This window comes from Dasypus novemcinctus, chromosome 12, assembly GCF_030445035.2.
Source record: "Dasypus novemcinctus isolate mDasNov1 chromosome 12, mDasNov1.1.hap2, whole genome shotgun sequence".
Lineage (NCBI taxonomy): Eukaryota > Metazoa > Chordata > Mammalia > Cingulata > Dasypodidae > Dasypus > Dasypus novemcinctus.
In genome coordinates this window covers 16,744,293-16,766,899 of record NC_080684.1, presented here as the reverse complement: position 1 = coordinate 16,766,899, position 22,607 = coordinate 16,744,293, and the positions used below count along the sequence as shown (strand labels likewise).

The 22,607-nt window shown below is 39.8% G+C and overlaps 1 protein-coding gene across 1 annotated transcript in view; it reads left to right on the top strand.

The window, feature by feature from the left end:
- LOC101414762 (olfactory receptor 10AD1-like) overlaps window positions 1-22,607 on the top strand; it is a 30,896-nt gene that overhangs the window by 612 nt on the left and 7,677 nt on the right. The window lies entirely within an intron of this gene.

The following is a 22,607-nucleotide window of genomic DNA, read 5'->3' as shown; positions in this document are numbered from 1 at the left end:
TAATACGACATAGGTAAGACTGATTAAAAATAAAATAAAAAGGGAGCAGATGTGGCTCAAGTGGTTGAGCACCTGCTTCTCACATGGGAGGTCCCAGGTTCGGTCCCTAGTACCTCCTAAAAAACAAACAAACAAGCAAACAAATGAAAAAATCAACTCAGAGGAGTCAATGTGGCTCAGTGGTTGAGCACCAGCTTCCCACACATGAGGTCCAGAGTACAATTTTTGGTACCTCAAAAAACTAACAAAAAAAGAAGATTAATTCTTTACATTATGCTTGATTATTTTGTAAATTTGCAACTCCTCTAATAAAAAAAGATACAGAGAGAAGCCATAAATAAGTAATATCAAGAATTAAAAGAAAGAAAGCAGATGTGGCTCAATCTGTTGGAGACCCACCTACCACATAGGAGGTCTGAGGTTTGGGTCCCAGTGCCTCCTAAAGAAGAACACACACCACAGCGAGCTTAGATGCCAGACCCGCCACAGCGAGCAGATGCCTAAACATGTAGATGCCACAAGCCAGCAGACATCGCAGCCTGAGGGGAGCAGGCGTGGCTCAGGCTGTGGGCAGTCACCGCCCATGTGGGAGGTCCCAGGTTGGGTTCCAGTGCCTCCAGGAGAAGGCAAGCAAACAATGAGCAGACAGATAAGCTAACCATCTGGGGGAGGGGGAGAGAAATTAAATAAAGTAAATAAATAAATCTTTTTAAAAAAATAAAGAAAATGTAACACAAACTAGAGATATCACAGAGATCATTAAATGATAATAATGAACAACTTTATGCAATGCATTTAAACATTCAATTGAAATAGGGTTGGGAAACGGACTTTGGCCCAGTGGTTAGGGCGTCCGTCTACCATATGGGAGGTCCGCGGTTCAAACCCCGGGCCTCCTTGACCCGTGTGGAGCTGGCCATGCGCAGTGCTGATGCGCGCAAGGAGTGCCGTGCCACGCAAGGGTGTCCCCTGCGTGGGGGAGCCCCCACGCGCAAGGAGTGCGCCCGTGAGAAAAGCCGCCCAGCGTGAAAAGAAAGAGCAGCCTGCCCAGGAATGGCGCCGCCCACACTTCCGTGCCGCTGACGACAACAGAAGCGGACAAAGAAACAAAAGCAGACAAAGAAACAAGATGCAGCAAATAGACACCAAAGAACAGACAACCAGGGGAGGGGGGAAAAATAAATAAATAAATAAATCTTTAAAAAAAAAAAAAAAAGAAATAGGGTTACTTATCCCTAGGAAAATACTTTTCAAAACTGACACAAGACAAAATAAAAAATAACCACTAGTCCTATTATTATTATTAAAGGAATTGAATATGTAATTTAAAACATCCACACAAAGAATCCTTCTCACCTCTGTGAGTTTACCTGAGAATTCTAAGAAATACTTTAAAAATATTAGATAGGTAAATGCAAATCTTCACAAACACAGATAATTTTTTTAAGTAGAAACATGGCCCAACAAGACATTATAAGAAAGGAAAGCTACTGGCCAATTTTGCTTATAAACTAAGTTTAAAAGTCCTAAATAAAACATAAATAAACTGAATCCAGCAATATAGAAAAAGGTTGATTTATCATTTGAAAATAAATCAATGTAATTCACCACATTAATAAAACAAAAGAAAATATATGACCATCTCAGCACATACAGAAAAGGTATTTGATAAAATTCCTCTGAGAATGGAAACAAAGATGTCCACTGTCATAGTTTTATCAACATTGTACTAAAGTTCCAATGATACAATGGCGAGTGATACAAAGGGGAAAAAGTATAAGGATTAGAAGAAAAGAAGAAAACTGTAATATTCTAAAATTTATGTGGAAAAAATAAACGAACACATACAAAAAAGCCAAGATGAAGCAGGACTCTCCAACTGAATATTATGTTCAAGCAAAATCTTGTTCCAAGATATGTTTCTATGGTATATTTATTTTATATGAAGTTTAGATTTATTTTAAAGCTATAGTATTTAGGGCAGTGTGGTATTGGCACAAATATACAATGGAACAAAACAGTGTCTAGATATAGTCTCATACATATATGGACTTTTGATTTATGACTAAGGTGGAATTACCAGTAAGGAAGGGATGATCTTTTCACTAAATGGTGCTGGGTCAATGGATAGTCATATAGAAAAAAAGATGAAATTTGACTCCCACATCACACAATGAAGAGAAATTATTCGAGGTGTACTCCATGTGAAAGGCAAAATAATGAAGTTTTTATAACCTTAGATTAGGTAAAGCTTTTTTTAATAAGATAGACACACACAAACAATTACTACATTGGACAAATTGCATGAGATTAAAAGTGTAAGCTTCTTATCCTCTAAAGATGCCATTATGAAAGTGAAAATAGGCAGAAGATATTTGCAATGTGTATCACCAATAAAGAGCTTATTTCCAAGACAGATTTATATTTTTGTTTATATGTGCAATGTATGTATGACATAATATTATATATTTAACAATATATAGGGAAGGGGACTTGGCCCAGTGGTTAGGGCGTCCGTCTACCACATGGGAGGTCCGCGGTTCAAACCCTGGGCCTCCTTGACCTGTGTGCAGCTGGCCCATGCGCGGTGCTGAAGTGCGCAAGGAGTGCCCTGCCACGCAGGGGTGTCCCCCATGTAGGGGATCCCCACAGGAAAGGAGTGCACCACATAAGGAGAGCCGCCCAGCGCGAAAGAAAGTGCAGCCTGCCCAGGAATGGTGCTGCACACACAGAGAGCTGACACAACAAGATGACGCAACAACAACAAAAAAAGAAACACAGATTCCTGCTGACAACAACAGAAGCGGACAAAGAAGAATACACAGCAAATAGACACAGAGAACAGACAAGTGGGGCAGGGGGGGGTGGGAAGGGGAGAGAAATAAATAAATAAATCTTTTTTAAAAATTCTTAACTATTTATAATTATAAGGTAATATGTATTATAATGTAGTTATTAAGGATATATATATAAATAATGTAGAAATACAATATATATAATTATATGTCAATTCATACTAGTCAATGTGAAAAAGACATACAACCCAAAAAGAAAATCAAGAAAATACAAAGACACTTTATAAAACAGCATATTCAAATACTTAAGAAACATATCAAAAGGTTTTCAACTTCACCAGTAATCTGGAAGCTACAAATCAAAACCACAAATCGATATCATCCTGCACTCAGAAAAATCGTTAAAATGTAAATCTGACAATAAGAAGTGTTTGCAAGGGTGTGGTTCAGTGGGAACTGCACACTTCGGTACATCTACTTTGGAAAACTGTTTATCATAACCTAATGAAGTTGAACTTACACATACACTATGATCCAGCCATTCTCCTCCTGGTATTTACCCAACTCAAATAGAAATAAATACACTAGAAACACAAACAATAACATGGATGCAACTTACAAACATAATATTGAAGGACAGAAGCCGATGTAAAGAACGGACATTGAATAAGTGCATCTTTATATACTTCAAGATGAAACTACAAGTGTTAGATCTCCTTAGGGGGTGGAAATCAATGCTGTTGTTTGAGGAATGAGGGCGGTTTTGTGCTGGCCATGCTCAGAATAGGAGGACACATGAGTGCTATTTCATAATTCATTGAACTGTATATGTATGATTTTTGCACTTTTTTGCAAACCAGAGAAATAGTATGGAAGGCAGACTTCTAAGATGACACCCTGTGATCCCTGCTGCCAGGGTGTTGGAGCGTAATGAATTTGTGAATATGATGGTATATGGGTGCCCTTGATTCGGTTGTATTCTGTGGTCAGTGAGGATGGGACTGTCTCTCCTGTGTTCATAGTTATTTTATATAAGACTCCATTGTAGCAACACAGAGAGGGACTGGTGATCAGAGAAAGGCACGCTCCTGGTGGCCTAGAGGAAAACAAATCTGTAGACTGTGGAGTCTACATGGCAAGGAACTGCAGGCCACCCTGAGAAGACAAGAGCAGCCTCCTGCTGAAGATGGGAACCTCGGTCATACAGCTACAAAAAATGAATCCTGACAACAAACAGTGAGCCTGGAAGAGGGCCCTGAACACCAGGTGAGAATCGATACTCTGACTGACACTTTGCTTTCAATCTGGGAAGATTCTGAGCATGAACCTCAGAAATTTTGAGATAATAAAATTGTGTTGTTTACAGTCACTAAATTTGTGGTAACTTGTCACACATCCATAGAAAATGAATACAAGCGCTAAAAAGTAATGGATGATGGGAAGCAGATTTGGCTCAATGGATAGAGCGTCCGTCTACCATATGGGAGGTCCAGGGTTCAAACCCAGGGCCTCCTGGCCCGTGTGGTGAGCTGGCCCACGTGCAGTGCTGATGCGCGCAAGGAGTGCGTGCCGTACAGGGGTGACCCTGCATAAGGGAAGCCCACACACAAGGAGTGCGCCCTGCAAGGAGAGCTGCCCCCCCACACACACACAAAAAGCACAGCCTGCCCAGGAGTGGCACCCGCACACACAGAGAACTGATGCAGCAAGATGATGCAACAGAAAGAGACACAGATTCCTGGTGTCTCTGACAAGAATACAAGCGGACACAGAAGAACACACAGAGAATGGACACAGAGAGCAGACGATGGTAGGGGGGCAGTAGGAAGAGGAGAGAAATAAATAAAATAAACCTTTAAAAAAAAGGTAATGAGTGCTATGGAAAAACTGAGGCAACGAAATCTGATAACTTAAATGAATGCAAACAAACTAGAAAAATATAATTTTCTAAAACTGACTCAAGAAGAAATAGAGGAGGGTGGGGCAAGATGGTATCAGAGTAAGTGTACCCATGTCATTTCTCCTACAAAAAAACGGGTGAGTGGGGACATAATTCTGCCTGAGTGGGCTATTTTAGGAACCCACAAAGCAGGAGGCTACTGGACATTGATCTGGAATGAGCACAACAAGAAGAGTGATAGCTCAAGGTGAAACCAAGGGTTTCTGCCCTCTCCCAGGGCAAGAAGCCCCAAAACTCCTAGAGTGGGAGGGTTCTGGTGAAGGGTGGAGAGGGGTCCTACGTGTGGGGGTTCAATTGTCCAGACGCCCCCTTTTTGAGCTTTGAGAAGCATACAAGCTGGCTTGAGGAGAAACTAGGAAGAGGGGAGAGACGAATCTGCCCAGGCAGCCTGATTTACCTAATCTCTGAGGGTTATTTCTGGGAGGAGGAGCCAGGCAGTTAACTAATCCTGTGCAGCATACCTGAGGGAGGGGGACAGTAGGAAGTGCTTGGTAGGCTTCCAAGAGCATATTTAGGGTTCCGGGCAAGGTGTGGGTGCTCTCTCTCAAAGAGACTGAGCATCATTATTTTCCGTGGTGATTTGGTTCACGAAGGTCCCATTTGAATCTTGGAGGGGAGCTCTCACACAGGCTTCCTGATGCCCTGAGAGAGAGGGAAGTGAGAAAGGGAGAAAGGGAGTAGGGCAGATTCCTAATCAGTTTATTCAATTGCAGAGAGTCTATCCTGCCCCTGGAAGAGGACATTTTTTGAGGAGCAGGTTGACCCCGGAGGGTTTGGTTCAGTGGAGGAGTTTCAGCCTTGAAAGTGCAAGATCTCTGGTTCAGTTCACAGATCCTTTTCGAGTAGTGACCCACTGGGATATTAGCTAATACTTTGAGACAAGGAAAACATAGATAATATCCTTGTATTAGCCTCCCTTGGGTCTCTTATTTTCCCTAAGTAAGAATTTAAGAGGGAAGTCTGGTTTTTTAATTTAATTGTTTCATTGATTCCTTTCCTTGCCTTGGGGCTTGTTTTTTTTTTTGTTTTTTGGCTTTTGGTTTTTTCTTTTTATCTTGTCTTTCCTTCCTCTTTATCCTCCCACCTTTTTTTTCCTTTCTTTTTTTCTTTTTCTTTTTTTTCCCCCTTATTTCAATTAGGTGCTGCCTGCTTGTTTATTATTTGCTATGCTTCCCAGTCATCCTCAGTCTCTTCTTTTCTGTGTGTACTGATTTTGGCTACCAATGCTATCTCTTTTCCTTCTTACGTCTTTCTACATTCCACCTTCTCTTGTTGCTCTTACATCGCCTCTCCTTGTTTAGCCCTCAATTTTTCTGACTTTTTATTTCTAACACTTCTATTTGTCTTCTATCTTTTATTAAATCTTTAACTTATTGTCCTATCTTTCCTCTTTCCCTCTCTCCAATCATGCTAGCCTTTTAATTCACACAATATTCTTCTCCATATTCAGTTTCCCATTTCATTGTAGGTACTCTACTTTCTTATTCCTATAACTATACACTGCTTATATGAGTTTAATAATTATTCCTCTAGGTCTTATATGGTTCTTCTGCTAACATTTACTACCAATACTACTATTATACTTTTTCTTTTCTTACCTCTTTTGCTTTCCCTGGCCCTAATCTTTTTCCTTCAAGGGAACTTAGACAACAAAAAGGAACTAGAATAAGAAGAACAAAGTGTCAAAGAGAAAGCTTAACACACACAAAAACAGGACCTAAAAAAACCCGAGACTAGAGGGAGACGCTAAGCAACTGAATGAACCCACCAAGATAAAATGATGACAAAACAGCAACAAAAAAGCACAAACCAAACCAATAATCAGGAAGACATGGCCCAGTTCAATGAACAAATTAAAAACCAGGAAGAGGGCAGAACATCAAACAACTAATCAAAACTCTCTAGTCAAATATCATGGACCAACTTCATGAAGTGAAGGAAGAGATTAAGGATATTAAGAAAACAGTTGGAGAGCATACTGAAGAAATTGTGCATATATGCAAAAAGATAATGGATATGATGGTGGTGAACGGCACCATTCAAGAAATCAAAAATAAACTCTCATCAAATAACAGCATATTTGAAGAAGCAAAGAAAAGAATTAGCAATGTGGAAGACAGTACATCTGAAATCAAATGGATTGTAGAATTCGTAGATAAAAAGACAGAAAAAATCCAGCAGGGACTTAGGGATTTGAATGATAACACAAAATGCACAAACAGATGCATTATAGGTATCCCAGAAGGAGAGAAGGGAAAGGGGACAGAGGGGTGATGGAGGAAATAATGGCTGAAAACTTCCCAAACATATTGAAGGAGATGGTTGTACAAGTCCAGGAAGTTCAGATCACCCCAAACAGTATAAATCCCAACAGGCCTACCCCAAGACATATACTTGTCAAATTATCCAATGCTCAAGACAAAGAAAATACTGAAGGCAGCAAGAAAAAAGAGAACCATCACATACAAGGGAAGCTCAATAAGATTAAGTGCCAATTTCTCATCTGAAACCATGGAGGCAAGAAGGCAGTCGTATGACATAGAAAATGTACTAAAAGAAAAAATTTTCTTGCCAAGAATACTCTATCCAGCAAAGCTGGCATTCAAAAATGATGGAGAGTTCAAAATATTCACAGATAAACAAAAACTAAGAGAGTAAGCAAACAAGAAACCTGCCCTTCAAGAAATAGTAAAAGGAGTTCTGCAGGAGGAAAGAAAAAAACAGCAGAGACAGAGTTGGAGGAGAGTGTAAGAACAACCAAAAAGAAAAAAGAGAAACAAAAACAACATATGACATACAAAAATCCAAAGAAAAGGTGACTAATGTAAGTAATTCATTGAGAGTGATAACACTGAATGTTAATGGATTAAATTCACCTGTCAAGAGAAACAGATTGGCAGAATAGATAAGGAAATATGACCCATCTATATGCTCTCTACAAGAAACCCACCTTAGACCCAGGGATTCAAGGAGGTTGAAAGTGAATGGCTGGAAAACAATCTTATAAGCAAACAATAACCAAGAAGGACAGGAGTAGCTATGCTAATATCAGACAAAATATACTTTAAATGCAAAACTATTTTGAGGGACAAAGATGAAAGCTTACCCCTTTTACTAATATGTAAAAGGGGTAATCTTTCAAGAAGAAAGAACAATCATAACCATTTATGCACCTAATCAGGATACCTCAAAATACATGAGGCAAATACTGGAAAAACTAAGTGGAGGAATGGATGCCTCTAAAATTATAGTGGGGGACTTTAATACACCATTATCACCATTAGACAAAACATCTCAACAGAGAATCACCAAAGAAACAAAGACTTTGAATAATATATTAGAGAATCTAGACCTAATAGACATATACAGAACACCACACCCAAATACAGCAGGATATACATTCTTCCCAAGTGCACATGGATCATTCTCCAAGACAGACCATATGCTAGGCCACAGAGAAAGTCTCAAGGAATTCAGAAAGATTGAAATTGAAAACATACAAAATAATTTCTCTGACCACAGTGGAATGAAGCTGGAAATCTGCAAGGGCCAGAGACCCAGATTAGGCACCAAGATATGAAAGTTAAACAACACACTCTTAAAAAAAACACTGGGTCAAGGAGGAAATCTCAAAAGAAATCAGTAACTACCTTGAAACAAATGAAAATGACAACACAACATATCAAAACTTATGGGATGCATCAAATGCTGTACTGAAAGGGAAATTCATAGCCATAAATTCATACATCAAAAAAAGAAGAAAGCTAAAATCAAAGAACTAACTGCACACTTGGAAGAATTAGGAAAAAAACAACAAACTAACCTCAAAGGAAGAAGAAAGAAATGACAAAGATCAGAGCAGAATTAAATGAAATAGAAAATAAGAAAGCCCTAGAAAAAAATAAGCAAAACCAAGAGCTGGTTCTTTGAGAAGATCAATAAAATTGACAAACCCTTAGCTAGACTAACAAAGGAAAAAAAGAGAGAAGATGCATATACACAAAATAAGAAATGAGAAAGGAGATATCACCTCTGGCCCCAGAGAAATAAAGGCTATCATAAGAGGATACTTTGAAAAACTATATGACAACAAGAAGAACAATTTAGAGGAAATGGACACATTCCTGATAACACATAAGCAGCCTACATTGATGAAAGAAGATAGTGATGATCTCAACAAACCAATCACAAGTAAAGAGATAGAAACAGTCATTAAAAACCTCCCAACTAAGAAGAGCCCTGGGCCAGGCATATTGACAGGTGAATTCTACCACACATTCTAAAAAGAACTAACACCAATCTTGCCTAAGCTCTTAAAAAAATTGAAAGAGAAGAAACATTGCCTAACTCATTCTATGATGCCAGCATTACTTTACTATCAAAGCCAAACAAAGGAAACACAAGAAAGAAAAATTACAGACCAATCTCTCTAATGAACCTAGGTGCTAAAATCCTCAACAAAATACTTGCTAATCATATTCAACAACACATCAAATGAATTATACACCATGACCAAGTGGGTTTCATCCCTGGTATGCAAGGATGGTTCAACATAAGAAAATCAATCAATGTAATACACCACATAAACAGATCAAAAGAAAAAGATCACATGATCATATCTATAGATGCAGGAAAAGCATTTGACAAAATAGAGCACCCTTTCCTGATAAAAAACACTGCAAAAGATAGGAAGAGAAGGAAACTTCCTGAACATGATCAAGGGAACATATAAAAAACCCACAGTTAACATCATTTACAATGGTGAAATCCTAAAATCCTTCCCTCTAAGATCAGAAATGGGACAAGGATGCCCACTATCACCTTTCCTATTTAACATTGTGTTAGAAGTACTTTCCTGAGCACTGAGGCAAGAGCCAGGTATAAAAGGCATCCAAATTGGAAAGGAAGAAGTCAAAATTTATCTATTTGCAGACAGCATGATCCTATACATAGACAACCCTGAGAAAGCCCTCAGAAATCCTGAGATTTGAACAGATGCTTCTCCAAAGAAGACATACGAATGGCTAAAAAGCACATGAAAAGATGCTCAACATCACTAGCTATTAAGGAAATGCAAATCCAAACTACAATGAGATACCATCTTATACCCATTAGACTGGTGGCTATTTTTTTTTTTAAAGGAGAAAAACAGAGGACTACAAGTGTTGGAGAGGATGTGAAGGAACCCTCATCCACTGCTGCTGGGAATGTAGAAGGATCCAGCCATTCTGGAGAACAGTTTGGTGGTTCCTCAAAAAACTAGCTATAGATTTTTCATATGACCTAGGAATTCCACTGCTGGGTATATATATACCCAGAAGAACTGAAAACAACAACATGAACTGATATATGCACAATAATGTTCATGTGGCATTATTCACTATTGCCAAAAGGTGGAGTCAACTCAAATGTCCATCAACAGATGAATAGATAAACAAAATGTGGTATATACATACAATGGAATACTACTCACCTATAAGAAGGAATACAGTACTAACACGGGGGATAATATGGATGAATCTTTAGGACCTTATGTTGAGTGAAGCAAGCCAGGCACTGAAGGACAAATACTACATGACCTGCCTGATATGAATTAAGCAAATTAAGCTGTCTCAGAGAGCTAGAGACTGCATGATATGCTTACAGGAAATAGGGGCGGAAGAGGAACATTGTGAGCTGATGCCCACAATGGTGAAATCTATGATTAAGTGGAGGTAAGTAGTTGTGCAGTGAAGGGATAAGATGGGGGCATAGGGATAGTATTGGGTTGGGCTTTGCAGGCTTGAGGGGGACTAAGGCTGGGAGGATGAGTCAGATGGTCCATGGAATCGGGGGGAGGGTTTGGGGAGAGTGGGTGAACATGGGAGATTGTCAGGTACATGGTTGAAACTATAATGTTGAGAAAACTCTGTAGAAAGTATAATAAGGAAGGGTTACTTGTTTAAGGTGTTTGACGGGGGGCATCTGACAGAGGGTACCCCTGAGCAGGCTTCTAGGGAGTGTGCGAGTGCTCATTTTTTCATATTGTGTTATATCAGTGGGTGGGCACACATACAGAAAGTGCGAAAGTATTGTACCCCCATCCTGGGGAGGCCTGATGTTCTCAAACAGAGGAGAGGGTGTCTCTTCAGAGCATGGGTGGCTCTCAGTGGGGGAGGACAGACTAGAGTGTCAAACCCTCAGCATTATTGTAAGTATCTATGAATCTTGTCCTTCAAGCAGTGAAGCTTGGGTGTCACTGTGGGCCCTGAGGGGAGGGGGAGAGAGGAATAGAATAGATGGAAGAAGGGTAACTGGGGGGCAATGGATGTGTTCCACAAGATAGTGCAATTATGGCTATAAGCCTTGTTAAATTTGACCAAAATTTATAAAAGCGTATAGTCTACAATATAAACTATAATGTAACAAAAAATTTAGAAAATGTAGAGTCTAAAATACAAACCATAATGTAAGCCATAATGGAAACATGGTTAGTAACTATGTTTCAATATCTGTACATCAGCTGTAGCAAATATAACATCCACATGTAAAAAGATCATTGCTGGGGAAAGAGGAAAAGGGTTTGATGTTGGGTATATGGGAGTCCCCTCTATTGTATACGTGATTTTACTGTGATCTAAAACTTCTTAGAAGACAAAATGAACAATGAAAAAAAAAAAAAAGGATGTTGATACTGAGGAAGGAATGGAAGAGATTGCCTTGCTACTGTACATGCAGGGCAAAACCTATTACTATGATTAAAGGCAAAATGTCAAAAACAAAGTTTTATGATATTTTTCATTTTTAATACCCCAATTTATTTTTTACTTTATTTTAGTTTTTCTAAATTATTATGTATTCTAATTCTAATCTTTAAACCTGTCAAAATGATTTCATTTTCCTACTAATTGAATTTGGCAATATATTAGGCTTCATTTTTTAAGAAGTTTTGGAACAGAGAGGGGATCAACTATGGCAGGGGAGGAGCACTGATGTGGGGTGTCATTGACAGGGGATGCATGGGTGGGAGTTCTCCAGGGCAAGCATATAGGGTATATAGATATGTTTGGCTATTCATTGGGTATAGTCATAGTGGATAGAGTTACACATGACAACTGAGGGAGTGCTGAGTTCCCATCCTTGGGAGCTCTGTAGCATTCCCCAATAGAACAGCAACAATCCCCAATGTGCAAGGGCAAAGACCAGTGAAAAATGATAGTCCAATGATGAGCCCTTGATACTGATGACTGTGCTTATGAGCCTGTGTGCCTGAAATTTCAACTAGGCCTAGAGCTGCAGGGTGCCTAAGAGTAACCTCCTGAGAGCCTCCATGTTGCTCAAATGTGGCCACTCTCTAAGCCAAACTCAGCATGTAAATGTCTTACCTGCTCCCCAGTGTGGGACATGACTCCCAGGGATAAGCCTCCCTGGCACCGAGGAATTGCTACCATCACCCGCTGGTGATGCAACTAGAAAAAAGACCTTGAATAAAAGGGGGAAATGGTAAAGACAAATGAGTTTATATGGCTAAGAGAATTCAAAATGAGTCAGGTGGTTATGAGAGGGGTTGTGCTTACGCATGTCTCAGCAGGACCCCAGAGACAGCCAAAGTAGATACAACCCCAAGTACTGGTGCTCCTGAGGGCTATGGAGACACACACAATCTATGTTCATGACAGGTGGTTCTGGAGTTCATTGCCTTGCCAGTGGGCCCTACTTTGGAATTTGTGCCCCTGATCATGAGGGAGTTGGACTCAGATGTGACCTCTCTACGCATGCCTCTTCTGTCACTTTTTCTGAACCTGTGGTTGGCACTAGGGTTTATGTAGGCTCTGGAGACTTGAATCTCTGGACTGTCCATGTGTCAGCTGGGCCCTGAGCCTCAGCAGAGGGGGAAAGGGAGGGAAGGGGGAGTTGGTATGTGGGAACCTCTTATGTTTTTTAATGTAACATTTTTGTCATCTATTTATCTTACAAAAAAGACAACTAAAAATTAAAAATTAAAAAAAAGAAATAGAAAACATGAACATACCTATAAGCATGATATTAAATCTTTCTATAAGGAAACAGTCAGGCTCATATGATTTTCTAGGCAAAAATACTATCAGATAACCAACAGGCATGAAATCCTAATTTTAGATATACTAGAAAAAGAGGGAAACAACCCCAACACTTTTTATGATGCTTAGCATAATTCTGATAACAAAAGCTGACAAAGGAAAAATAAAGCAATCTAACTCATTAACACAGTTACAAAAAGCCTAAACAAAATTTTAGAAAATTGTACCCAACAATGTATTTCAAATATAATAATTTCTATCATGACTACACCGAGTTTGTTCCAGTAACTCAAGGTTGATTTAAAATTAGAAAATGGGGAAACGGACTTGGCCCAGTGGTTAGGGCATCCGTCTACCTCATGGGAGGTCCACGGTTCAAACCCCAGGCCTCCTTGACCCGTGTGGAGCTGGCCCATGCACAGTGCTGATGCACGCAAGGAGTGCCATGCCACGCAGGGGTGTCCCCCGCGTAGGGGAGCCCCATGCGCAAGAAGTGCGCCCCATAAGGAGAGCCACCCAGCGCAAAAGAAAGTGCAGCCTGCCCAGGAATGGCGCCGCACACACGGAGAGCTGACACAAGATGATGCAACCAAAAGAAACACAGATTCCCGTGCCGCTGACGACAACAGAAGCGGACAAAGAAACAAGATGCAGCAAATAGACACAGAAAAACAGACAACCGGGGTGGGGTTGGGGGGAGGGGAAAGAAATTAATAAATAAATCTTTAAAAAATAAAATAAAATAATAAAATAAAATTAGAAAATGAATTAATGTAAATCACCACTTTCTCAGAAAAAGAAGGAAAAATTACATGATCATCTCAACAAATATAGGAAAGGCATCTGTTTTATTTAAAATTCATACCTGTTCATACTTAAAGTGTTTGAAGAGTTTGTTTTTGTTTTGTTTTGTTTTGTTTTGTTTTGTTTCGTTTCGTTTTGTTTCTTCTGGAGTTTAGCATTGGATATCACTTCTTGTGCCGCAAGGGTTAATGTCTGGAACTTTAGCTTTTGTGTCTTATTATGTTAAAAGAGTTCTGTCCCCAAACTTGAATTATTTTTCAAAAATGATGCAATTCATTATGTTAGATTTGGTAAGACCCAGACTTGTAAATGATGGCTAAAGTATATGGTAGAGTAAGGAGAAAAGTCATCCCATCACATTAGTAGAGTACAATAAGTCAGGATGCAATGTCATATGATTCAACTATCCATGAGGTCAAGCATCCCAGGACTACAAAAAGAGCTGCAGAGGATTGAGGGAGGAAGAGAATAACTGACAATTTTTGAGTTGTACAGAATCCCAGTGTCAAATACTTCCAAACTGGGCAGGATCTACTATAAAGGAATTGTTGGTGAATCAAGGCAAAGGAGGGAATCACAGTGGAATAAAATTGTGATATCTGAAAGGTGGAGGAAGGGGCTTCAACATGAGAAACTTATGAAACACATATGACCCATTACAGAGCACTTTATCTCTGTTCTCCACTTATCAAGTAACCTGGCAGAGAGTGGATGATCAACCAGTATTTAATTCTGTATAAGACATAGTATAATGATATGAAAAAATATTGCATTTGGGGTACAAGAAGTAGTTTCTAAGTCAGCAGAAATCCTAACGAGAAAATTAAATTCAAATAAAATTGGAACATAGGTGGACACAGGGTCACCTTATCTAACAAGACATCTAATGAAAGGAATAGAAACGGAAACCAGCAAGATGGCAGTGGAGTAAGGAGCTCCTAGAGTCAGCTCCTGCTACAGGGCAGTTAGAAAATACCCAGAGCTCTCTGGAACTAGCTGAAGCACCTGTTTGGGGGCTCCAGAAGACCAGAAGAGCATCCTGCAACATCCTTGGGTGAGTGGAAGGAGGAAGCTGCCCATCTGCAGAGAAGACTCATAAGTAGAGCCCTCCACGCCACGGAGGTGGGTGTCCATCCTCCGCTAGAGGCACAAGCCGCCACGGGAGCTGTTCCACAGCTGGAATTGAAAGCTCCACTTCCCAAAGATGGGAGAGAAAGAGACAGTTGGGCACCAATTTCAGCTATGATGAGGAAATTCAGTGGGCTACAGTATGATCCTGAGAACAGCTAAGGTTGGAGACTGTCCAGGTCAGAAAGAGGCTGGGAGCTGCCATCTTAACTCCACGCCTGGCACAAGGGGAAGTGGGGCAGACTGAAAATTCCAGTGCTGGGGGGACCGGCTTCCCATCCAGATCATATTGCAGTTCTAGCCTGGGCCCCAGTGCCACCTCCAACAGGAAGAAAGCTGTGGGACCTGCATCAGCCTCTCCAGGAAATTACTAGCCAAGCCGCGGAGGCCGGTGATTGTCCTACTCTGGAGGCACAAGCCGCCCCAGGAGCTGCTCTGTGACTGGAATTGGAATCTCCATTTCCCAGAAACAGGGGAGGAGGAGACTTGGCTGCCGATTTCAGCTACTGATTGATAGACTTAGCTGACTAAGAGATAACCCTGGGAACAGCTGAGGAGAGAACCAGACCAAGTCAGAAGAAAGAGGCCAGTAGCCACTATTCTGACTCTGCCCCCAGCCTGAGGGGAAGCCGGGCTGACAGTTTCTTTCACGAAGATCAGCCTGCAGCCCTAGCCTAGGCTTCAGGCCCACCTCTGATAGGGAGGAAGCTGAGGAGCCCTGCACCAGCCTTTACAGGTAACTGCAGGGAACTTTGGCTGGCATAGACTGAAAATCAGAAGTCTACCAGGGCAACTGGGGTCATCTTAGGACCCACACTGCATAGACTGCAGCCCATACCTGCAGCTCCATTCCTGCCCCAGGGAGGGGAAAAGGGATATGAAGCTCCATCAGTCTCTCTGGGAAACTACAGTCTAGGCCTGCACAACTTGGATTATTCTGCACAGGTGTGACTCTGTTCCTACCCCTGGCAAAGGAGAAAGTTGGAAGAAGATTCATTGGTCCCTGGTGCAATGAGGGCATCTTGAGCCTCCACAGCTTATAGCACCAACTACATACTTAGCTCCTACTGCATAATCAGCAAGGGAGAAACGATAGGAAGCCCTAAACTAGAGAGAAAACCTGCACCCAGAAAAAATACTCTAGTAAGCCAGATGCCAAGACACCAACAAAAAATTACAATCCACAACAAGAAACAGGAAGCTATGGCCCAGTTAAAGGAACACGATAAGCCTCCATATGACACAAAGGAGTTGAGGCAACTAATTATAGATATTCACACAATCTCCTTAATAAATTCAGTGAGCTAGCTAAAGAGATTAAGGATATTGAGAAGACATTGGATGAGCACAAAGAAGGATTTAAAAGCATACATAGAAAAATAGCAGATCTTATGGGAATGAAAGGTGCAACCAATGAAATTAAAAAACATTGGAATCATATAATAGCAGATTTGAGGAGGCAGAAGAAAGGATTGGTGAACTTGAAGAAATGGCCTCTGAAAGTGAACATACAAAAGAACAGATGAAGAAAAGAATGGAAAAAATTGAACAAGATCTCAGGGAACTAAATGACAGCAAAAGGCATGCAAACATACATGTCATGGATGTCCCAGAAGGAGAAAAGGGGCAGAATGAATATTTAAAGAAATAATGGTAGAAAATTTCCCAACCCTATTGAAGGACATAGATATCCATGTCCAAGAAGAACAATGTACTCCCATCTGAAAAAATCCAAATAGACCAACTCCAAGACACATACTCATCACAATGTCAAAGGCCAAAGACAAAGAGAGAATTCTGAGAGCAGCAAGAGAAAAGCAATGCGTAACATGTAAGGGATATCCAATAAGATTAAGTGCTGATTTCTCACCAGAAACCATGAAAGCAAGAAGACAGTGGTCTGATATATTTAAGACACTACAAGAGAAAAACTTCCAGCCAAGAATCTTATATCCAGCAAATGAGAGCGAAATTAGAATATTCACAGATAAACAGAAACAGAGAATTTCTAAGCAAGTGACCAGATTTTCAAGAAATACTAAAGGGTATGCTAGAGCCTGAAAAGAAAAGACAGGAGAGAGGGGCCTGGAAGAGAGTCTAGAAATGAAGATTATATCAATAAAAGCAACTAAAAGTGTCAGAAGAGTGGTGAAAATAAAATATGACAGATAAAACTCAAATAGTCAGGAATAAATTTAACCAATGATGTAAAGCACTCGTATTCAGAAAACTGCAACTCAATGTTAAAACAAATCAAAAAAGCCCTAAATAACTGGAAGAACATTCCATGCTCATGGATTGGAGGACTAAATATCATCAAGATTTCAATTCTACTCAAATTGATACACAGATTTAATGCAATCCTGATAAAAATTCCACCAGCATTAAAGAAAAAATTGAAAACATGATCATTAAATTTACAGAAGGGTAAGGAGTCCTGAATTGCCAGAAACATCATAAAAAGGAAAAGAGAACCCTTATCTCCAGACTTTAAATCATAATACCTACCTATAGTGTTAAAAACAAAATGGTACTGGCCTAAAGACAGACACAACAGACCAATGGAACCAAACTGATGATTCAGAAATAGACCCTCACAGGTATGGTCAAGTGATTTTTGACTAGCCTGTCAAACTCACACAGCTCGGGCAGAACAATCCATTCAACAAATGGTGCTGAAAGAATTGGACATCCATAGCTGAAAGAAGGAAAGAGGATCCCTATCTCATACCTTATCCAAAAACTAACTCAAAAATGGATCAAAAAACTAAAAATAAAAGCAAGAACCATAAAACTTCTAGAAGAAATTATTGGAAAATATCTTCAAGACCTGGTGGTAGGTGGTGGATTCTTAAAGGAGATAAGAGAAGGACTGAGTGGACTACTGATGTTTAATGTATGTAAAAGTTTTAATTAGCTTTACTGTAAAATTGTGGAAATGTATAGAGCGGATGGCAATACACAATGAGTAACAACTAGTTTATAAATGGGGATGTGATGAAAATGGTTGTCTAATTATGTAAATGTCAATTGACAGAATGCTTGAGAATAATCTAGGAACTGGATGGCACAGTAAACCAAGAGGTGGGTGAAAATTGTGGTTGATGGTACAGATACAAGAGTGTCCTTTGTTAGCTAGAACAAATATATATCATTACTGCCGGGTGATGGCAATGTGGAGACGCATGGGAAAAATACAGGTGGAGTGACCTATGGACTGTGGTTAGTAGTAATAATATAATATTCTTGCATCTATGCAAAAGATGTACTGTGTTGATAGTGAGGCAGTATGGAAAATGTGAGCCAAATGTACACAATGGGCATGGTAATAATCAGATGATATTATTTTATCTGTAGCAAATGAAACACTACATTGTGGTGTGTTGATGGAGGAGTGTTGTTTGGGAATTCTGCTCATGTGCATGATTGTTTTATAAATTTACAACTTCTGTCATAAAAAATATATTTAAAAAATAATCATAGAGTGGGTTGGGGGAAAAACACACCAAATCTAAGATAAGATCTATGATTAGTAGTAAGATTTTTACAGTGTTCTTTCACAGTTTGTAACAAATGTCTCATGACAATGCAAGGTGTTGGTGGAGGGTTGATGTATGGAACCCCTGTATGATATTTGCTTTGTAAGTTCACAACTTTTACTATACACTTAATTGTTTATGTATGTTCATATATAAATGATATAAAGATAATAATAATCAGATTGGTTAGGGGGAAAATGTTTAGTAGTAATATTTTGACAATGCTCTTTAATCCATTAGTTTAAAAGTTTTAAACACAATGCAAATTATTGGTGGTAGGGTGAAATGTTATGTATGTTTGTTTCATCTTATATATGTCTGTTTTGTAAGTTCACAATTATTATACATTTACTGTTTTGTATGTTTATGTATGAGTGATATATTTCAATAAATGGAAAAAAAATGAGAAAAAAAAAAAGGAATAGAGCCTTGCTTGGGAAAGCTGGGACTAATCCAGACTTTCTGCGGCCTTGTGCCACGGACATGACCTCCCAAAGGAACCTTGGAATGGAATGAACCTTGATTACCTCCAGGGACACTGTTAAGTGGTCAGCCTTCAAGAGGAGATGGTTGGCCTTTTTACAGTAGGCTCCTTGCAGGACCCAGTTAAATCTCCTGGCTGAGAGAGAGAGAGAGAGAGAACTGGCAGGAGGACGGAGGCAGAACAAGTCCATACTCCCAGCCCTATAAAGGAGCAGCTGTTCTGCAGCAAAACACTGCACACCCAAGGAGTGCCTGTGGATCCCGCCCTCTTATTAGAGGTCAGCAGAACCAACGTCCTCACCAGAAAATGCCAAAGCACAGGAACAAGGTCAGTGAATGTGCTCGTCTCCCCTGAGGCCAAGGCTGACACTGCCTCTGCTGGCATCAAGGACGAGCACGCCCCGAATCCGGTGACAGCCCCTTGTGTTCAGATCACACCAGGGCTCTGCAGGCAGTGGCCGTGGAGAAGCTGTCACAGATGTCATCTCCATTAACCTCTCCCTTGCTCGCTGTCTCAGGCCCCTCTAGACCCCTAGCTGTGTCTCTGCCACGCCAACTCTCTTCCTTCACCTTCTTCCTCTGTATCACCTTCTGTGTTTCCATCAGGCGCTCAGTCTGCCCACCTGCCCTCCGGGCTGAGGTGTGGAAGACTTGGACGTTCCTGGAAGAGGCAGTCTGGTAGGCAGAGGCCTGCTTGGAGAAGTCGGGGAGAGGTACCCAACAGACAAGGAGACTCTCATTCTTGGAGTTTGGAGGAGGGAGCGCCAAGTGCCTGGCTCCTTAGATCTGATTCCACATCACCTAGGATCATGCCAGCCCCCAGGTCAGCCCCTGTGCTTCTTCCATGTTTGGCTTTTCCATCCTCACTTTCATTCTCTATCTCTTTTAGAAACCTATCTTTATGTTTCAATATGTCAGGATAGTTCTATTTAGTTGGCGTATTTCCTTACTTGTTCCCTGGCCAAAGATGACAGAAAATTTACTGGAGAATGGTCCTCTCTTAGAGATTGTGAAACATAGCATGACATCTATATTTTTTGCCATATTATCAGGAACCAAATTAAGAAAAAGTAGAATTTAAACATACCGGGAAAATCTGAGTTAGATGTAAGCAAGGTCCTGACAGCAAGAAGCAGGGAGCATTAGAATGGATTTTAAAGGATCCGTAGGATCCACCCCTCCTGCTGAGCTTTAGCAAGGGCAGTGTGGCTTTCGAGTGGGAAGCTAGCCAAGCCCTTACGTATTCCTTCCACAGGTGATGTGCAAGTACTGAAAAAGGGATAAGAAACAGAGACAGGTCCAATGTAAATAGTCACTCAGTGCCACGCTACTTCCTTATAAAGGATATTAGGTTTCAGGTGTGGGTTTTGACTCTCATAAACGTATAACTGTTCACTTCTTAATATCATGAATTTCTTAGACCAGGACTCTCCGTGTTTCAGAATTTTCCTCGTCTGTCCTTTGGTGCAAATTCCTCTTTCTCTCCCCCTCTCATTATCTTGACTCTTTCTTTCTCTTTCCTTTCTTCTATTAGCTATTTTGAGTCAGTCCAAATTTTCTCAAGCATTTTAAACAGTACTACATCTCACATTCATCAGTGCCACAGAGCAGATGGCATTGGTATACAGGCCACTGATATTCAAGCGGCTTTCCTTGATTATGAAGTTGTTCTCTTAAATTTTTTTTCATCTTTCGATGAACATATACTCAAGACTAGACTATCATTCAGAGGCAAACCATTATGGATTCCTTGGTATATCATAGTCCTTCTCTTTCCCTTACTTTTTTGGCTATTTTAATCTTTGTTTAAATCTTCATATTGAAGGTGACCATGAGAAGGGAAAGAGGCAGCCACTCGAGTCTGGTTTTGCTATAGCTTCTCTTATGAGATAATAAATTCATTTTAGTGCTCAGGTAGAGAAAGGAAAGGGATAGGAAGGACATTAACTCCTATGAGATGCAGGAAGGCATAATATGGAGTTAGAACCTCTACAATAAGATAAAACTAATATTATATCGGGGTACCTCCATTATTATGGTGTTTCTCAGTAATGAAGATAATTGAACGAGGTCTTCCAGGAGAACCTGTAACCCACACTTATCCTCTACACATCAGAGGAACCTGGCATGCAGAGCCATGGCACACTGGTAACACCTGCTCCTGGTCGGGCAATCGTCAGGGGATCCTGGTAGGTCTGAGATCCTCGCTTTCAAGAATCAGATAGATCAGAGATCCTTTCTTTTAAGGATGGGAGAAACTGAAGTGGATGGATTAGGAACAAGGTGGGTAAAGCAAAGTAAAGGCAGAAACACTGGGAGGGAAACATGAAGAACTGAGACTGCTTCTCCAATCACATTCTGACAAATATCTGTTGCAAGTCAATTGTTGACAATGAACTGGGAGCAGCAAAGAGTCTACTAGTGTCCATCTTGCAGAAGGAAATGGAAAAGGGAACGAACTGAAAATAGAAAAGGAGCGAAAGGGTAGGTCTAAAGAACCACCTCTGACTTGTTGAGTGGGTAAGGCATTAGAATGGGTTGCTATGTTGTAACAGAGTTGTCAATAGAGGTGCCTGGCAACTCACCATAAAGACTAGTTGTTCTCCCTTAAAAGTCATTTATAGCTTTCCTCAAAATGTCTGTCAAAACATGGGTCCACATGCTTTTCTCTCTATGACATCGTTACATAATACATGGCAAAAGTTTATTACCTGTCATTTCTGAATGTTATTCCTAAATTCCTTCAAAGTTCATGTAGCTGGGTTAGTGAAAACTGTGGGTTTCCAAAATTACTTCTCAAATGTTTTAAATTCCTTTAAAATGCCAAAATTCCATGGCCTTCAGAGTAATATATTAAACCGAAGAGAAAACAACTATTCCTATCTGGACCCAATGAATTTATATTATATATTTCATTTCAGAATTCAGAGTCATGTGCATTATGGAATTTGGTACCTTTAATCTGCCCATTAGTATAAAATTTGTGTACAGGAATCTTTATTTATGTTTCTTAAAACAGACTGAAGGAAAATAATCATTCTGTTCATCAAAAATTGTTTTTCATCCCTGAGTCAGTTTTTTATTGTCAAAATAATCATATATTCACTGATAATTCACTACAAAAAGAACATTTTTCATGGCTACTTCATGCCTCTTAAGATCTTCCCCAAAGGTTAGGTATAACTACAAGTTAAATCTAAATGTAAAGACTTCCTTGGCTAACTTCTTCCTCTTGCTTAGATTCTCTTTTTTTGTTTGTTTGTTTTCATTGAAAAAGATGCCTTATTCTAAAAACAATCTCGGAATCTGTCAGTCATCAGCAGATATCTTCTATTACACCTAATTCTTTATTCTTTGTGCAGTTTTTTCCTGAGTGTTTTATGACTCCATTACCCCTGTGATAGACATTGAAAGTCTATCAGCTCGCTTAACTATATTGTATTTTTATTTTATTGATAAAACATACTCTATTTTACGATGACCACCCTCACATGTACCGGTTACTATGCCAGGACACACAATTTATAGCATTTAACAATCCTAGGATATGCACTTTTTAAACAAATCAGATTTATTGATACATATTAATAAAGCATAAATCCATCTAAAGTGTACAATCAGTGGTATCTGGTGCAACCACATATTTGTGCATTTATCTCTTCAGTCATTCCTGGAGCACTTTCATTATTTCAATAATAACAAAAAAAAAAAAAAAGCAAACAAAACTCAAAATCTCTCAGTCTCTCTATGATTGCCCTCCCATACATTGCTGCTATTCTTTTTCCTTCTCTCACATATATTTTTATTTATATTTTGTAAAAAGTCTTACATACGCAATATGACCTATATTCATGTTTTT